Source organism: Schistocerca americana, unplaced genomic scaffold, assembly GCF_021461395.2.
Source record: "Schistocerca americana isolate TAMUIC-IGC-003095 unplaced genomic scaffold, iqSchAmer2.1 HiC_scaffold_792, whole genome shotgun sequence".
In the NCBI taxonomy this organism is placed as follows: domain Eukaryota; kingdom Metazoa; phylum Arthropoda; class Insecta; order Orthoptera; family Acrididae; genus Schistocerca; species Schistocerca americana.
In genome coordinates, this window is record NW_025726558.1 from 2,501 (window position 1) to 7,500 (window position 5,000).

The 5,000-nt window shown below is 52.7% G+C and overlaps 1 non-coding gene across 1 annotated transcript in view; it reads right to left on the bottom strand.

Moving 5' to 3' along the window:
• LOC124590994 overlaps positions 1–1,468 on the bottom strand; it is a 1,910-nt gene extending 442 nt beyond the window's left edge. Inside the window, exon 1 of the ribosomal RNA XR_006976868.1 lies at positions 1–1,468. This exon is cut by the window's left edge and continues 442 nt beyond it. This is a non-coding gene — a ribosomal RNA (small subunit ribosomal RNA).
• Positions 1,469–5,000: the final 3,532 nt, after the last annotated feature.

Sequence of the window (5,000 nt, forward strand, 5' to 3'; positions counted from 1 at the left end):
GCACGAAGGATGTCACGCGACTAGTTAGCAGGCTAGAGTCTCGTTCGTTATCGGAATTAACCAGACAAATCGCTCCACCAACTAAGAACGGCCATGCACCACCACCCACCGAATCAAGAAAGAGCTATCAATCTGTCAATCCTTCCGGTGTCCGGGCCTGGTGAGGTTTCCCGTGTTGAGTCAAATTAAGCCGCAGGCTCCACTCCTGGTGGTGCCCTTCCGTCAATTCCTTTAAGTTTCAGCTTTGCAACCATACTTCCCCCGGAACCCAAAAGCTTTGGTTTCCCGGAGGCTGCCCGCCGAGTCATCGGAGGAACTGCGGCGGATCGCTGGCTGGCATCGTTTATGGTTAGAACTAGGGCGGTATCTGATCGCCTTCGAACCTCTAACTTTCGTTCTTGATTAATGAAAACATACTTGGCAAATGCTTTCGCTTCTGTTCGTCTTGCGACGATCCAAGAATTTCACCTCTAACGTCGCAATACGAATGCCCCCGCCTGTCCCTATTAATCATTACCTCGGGTTCCGAAAACCAACAAAATAGAACCGAGGTCCTATTCCATTATTCCATGCACACAGTATTCAGGCGGGCTTGCCTGCTTTAAGCACTCTAATTTGTTCAAAGTAAACGTGCCGGCCCACCGAGACACTCACTCAAGAGCACCCTGGTAGGATTGCAACGGGGTCCGCCTCGGGACGCACGAGCACGCACGAGGCGCGTCGCACGCCTTCGGCTCGCCCCACCGGCAGGACGTCCCACGATACATGCCAGTTAAACACCGACGGGCGGTGAACCAACAGCGTGGGACACAAATCCAACTACGAGCTTTTTAACCGCAACAACTTTAATATACGCTATTGGAGCTGGAATTACCGCGGCTGCTGGCACCAGACTTGCCCTCCAATAGATACTCGTTAAAGGATTTAAAGTGTACTCATTCCGATTACGGGGCCTCGGATGAGTCCCGTATCGTTATTTTTCGTCACTACCTCCCCGTGCCGGGAGTGGGTAATTTGCGCGCCTGCTGCCTTCCTTGGATGTGGTAGCCGTTTCTCAGGCTCCCTCTCCGGAATCGAACCCTGATTCCCCGTTACCCGTTACAACCATGGTAGGCGCAGAACCTACCATCGACAGTTGATAAGGCAGACATTTGAAAGATGCGTCGCCGGTACGAGGACCGTGCGATCAGCCCAAAGTTATTCAGAGTCACCAAGGCAAACGGACCGGACGAGCCGACCGATTGGTTTTGATCTAATAAAAGCGTCCCTTCCATCTCTGGTCGGGACTCTGTTTGCATGTATTAGCTCTAGAATTACCACAGTTATCCAAGTAACGTGGGTACGATCTAAGGAACCATAACTGATTTAATGAGCCATTCGCGGTTTCACCTTAATGCGGCTTGTACTGAGACATGCATGGCTTAATCTTTGAGACAAGCATATGACTACTGGCAGGATCAACCAGGGAGCTGCGTCAACTAGAGCTGAGCAGCCGGCCGCCCGGGAGTGTGTCCCGGGGGCCCGCGCGAACACGCAAGCGTCCGCTCAATTATTCTGCAAACAGGAGGAGGCTGAGCTCCCCTGCACCATACACCTCGAAACCCTCTCAGGTCCCGGCGGCGCGCAGCGCCGTCCTAAGTACTTGGTCGGGTTCGAGAGAGGCGCAATCGCCCGGAGTTTGGCGAGTAGACGCTTTAGGTGCGACCACCCGTGCTCCCAACTGAGCTTGCCGCTGCCGACAGAGGCCCGGGAGCGTGCTGTCGTGGCATTGCCGGCGGGAGACAACACGCGCCACCTACGGTGACCGGCAGCTCCAACGCCAGCGCCACAGAAGGACAAAAGCCCCACTTGGGTGCCGAAGCGAACTCTCCCAGCACAGCGCACGCGCCAACACGTCCGCACAGCTGCGATACAAACCACCTGCGAGAACCGCAGAGGCGACCGAGCAGCAGACGGCGTCGCGGCGCCGAGCGCCGGGCGGCGGCGCATCCTCAGCGCACACAGTCCTCAATCGGACCAGCACACTGCAGATGTCCACCGCGCTTCGCACCGGGCCCGCGAGGACCTACTTTGGCCGCACGGCGCCGCGTGCAGGGTGCGCCGGCGCGCAGCTGCGCCGCCTGCCGCCTCCGTCGGCCGGCGCGCCTGCCACTGGCCGCCCCCACCAGCCGGCTGTAGCGCGTGCGCCCACGCACCGCGCGGCCAGCACGCCGGGAGGCCCCCCCTCACCGGCCGGGGACGGTCCCACCCAGCCACCGCCGCGTATCGCTTCACACCCAGATGCCATTCACGTTCGTGGGCATGGTGGGTATCGCTGGAACAACCGGTTGGTAGCTCAACCGATCGTCGCCATCACTGATTCACCTCTAGCGAGAACAACCGCACCACAACGGTTTACCAGTTGTTCATTTGCATAACGTCACCAGCAAACGTAGGCGTCCATCGCCATTTGCAAATTCAACGATTGTTGCATGCCTGTGTCAGGTGTCACGACACACTATGTCTGCCCACATACACGCAACAACATGTGCACGCTTCGCGAACACGTGGAAGGTGGCCCCCGTACGTATGCGATGTCCATTGCGCGAACGACTGTCAACCGGCCTCTGTCGCATGTCGCAGATGTGGAACGCAGTGCACCATGCTATCACGGTGTGTGAGAAGAGACGACTACGTCTGACAACACGCGCCACTACATCAACAGACGGCTCATGCTGATCGCCATCCAGGGCATACCACACTGCAATCCAGCTCTTATAGGGAGACGACACGTAGCTGAGTGCACAACATTTGGACCGCATGGTTCGCCGTTGTTGGCGCAGTCGTTGTACGGTCACATGTACCACGATGTATCATTCAGTACATGAGGACCAATGTGCAGTACAGTGTGTGATTTGGACGTACAACATCAGCGGACAGTTGACACAGGCCGTACCACAGCGTAGGCTAAGTGCTTCGCACATGCGAATGCCAATGAACAACTGCAAATGCCAATGAACAACTGCAAAGGGCATTGAGCATGTACGTCCTGCTGCCATCCACATTACAGTGTATAGCTGCAAGGTGTTTAACATGAAGCGATACACTGGGGACCGGGCAGTGCGAGTAGCAAACTATATTGCGGGGGTTGCAGTTAGGCAACACTACACTAATTTAACGCGTCGTATGACAATTACAGAGCAGGTTAAGGCCCAACGTGTGTTGGGTTAAGGCCCAACGTGTGTTGGGTTAAGGCCCAACGTGTGTTGGGTTAAGGCCCAACGTGTGTTGGGTTAAGGCCCAACGTGTGTTGGGTTAAGGCCCAACGTGTGTTGGGTTAAGGCCCAACGTGTGTTGGGTTAAGGCCCAACGTGTGTTGGGTTAAGGCCCAACGTGTGTTGGGTTAAGGCCCAACGTGTGTTGGGTTAAGGCCCAACGTGTGTTGGGTTACGTTAAGGGGCAATGTGGGTTACGTTAAGGGGCAATGTGGGTTACGTTAAGGGGCAATGTGGGTTACGTTACGGCGCAATATAGGTTACGTTACGGCGCAATATAGGTTACGTTAAGGCGCAATATCGGTTACGTTAAGGCGCAATACAGGTTACGTTAAGGCGCAATACAGGTTACGTTAAGGCGCAATACAGGTTACGTTAAGGCGCAATACAGGTTACGTTAAGGCGCAATACAGGTTACGTTAAGGCGCAATACAGGTTACGTTAAGGCGCAATGCAGGTTACGTTAAGGCGCAATACAGGTTACGTTAAGGCGCAATACAGGTTACGTTAAGGCGCAATACAGGTTACGTTAAGGCGCAATACAGGTTACGTTAAGGCGCAATACAGGTTACGTTAAGGCGCAATACAGGTTACGTTAAGGCGCAATACAGGTTACGTTAAGGCGCAATACAGGTTACGTTAAGGCGCAATACAGGTTACGTTAAGGCGCAATACAGGTTACGTTAAGGCGCAATACAGGTTACGTTAAGGCGCAATACAGGTTACGTTAAGGCGCAATACAGGTTACGTTAAGGCGCAATACAGGTTACGTTAAGGCGCAATACAGGTTACGTTAAGGCGCAATACAGGTTACGTTAAGGCGCAATACAGGTTACGTTAAGGCGCAATACAGGTTACGTTAAGGCGCAATACAGGTTACGTTAAGGCGCAATACAGGTTACGTTAAGGCGCAATACAGGTTAGGTTAAGGCGCAATACAGGTTAGGTTAAGGCGCAATACAGGTTAGGTTAAGGTACGACATAGGTTAGGTTAAGGTACGACATAGGTTAGGTTAAGGTACGACATAGGTTAGGTTAAGGTACGACATAGGTTAGGTTAAGGTACGACATAGGTTAGGTTAAGGTACGACATAGGTTAGGTTAAGGTACGACATAGGTTAGGTTAAGGTACGACATAGGTTAGGTTAAGGTACGACATAGGTTAGGTTAAGGTACGACATAGGTTAGGTTAAGGTACGACATAGGTTAGGTTAAGGTACGACATAGGTTAGGTTAAGGTACGACATAGGTTAGGTTAAGGTACGACATAGGTTAGGTTAAGGTACGACATAGGTTAGGTTAAGGTACGACATAGGTTAGGTTAAGGTACGACATAGGTTAGGTTAAGGTACGACATAGGTTAGGTTAAGGTACGACATAGGTTAGGTTAAGGTACGACATAGGTTAGGTTAAGGTACGACATAGGTTAGGTTAAGGTACGACATAGGTTAGGTTACGGTACGACATAGGTTAGGTTACGGTACGACATAGGTTAGGTTACGGTACGATATAGGTTAGGTTACGGTACGATATAGGTTAGGTTAAGGTACACATTGTTGTAAGGAAAGGTTTAATGGGGGGCGGGGCGGGGCGGCCGGTTTGTTGATTGTGATTATAGTAAGTGGATGCCTGCGGCATCATCTGATTTGCCACGTCAGGATGCACCTTTGGCTCATGACAGGCGGCGCTCTCATTCCATGCTTGTGGCAGACCTGTGTCTTTCATTCCTGCCATTGTTTGTGTGCT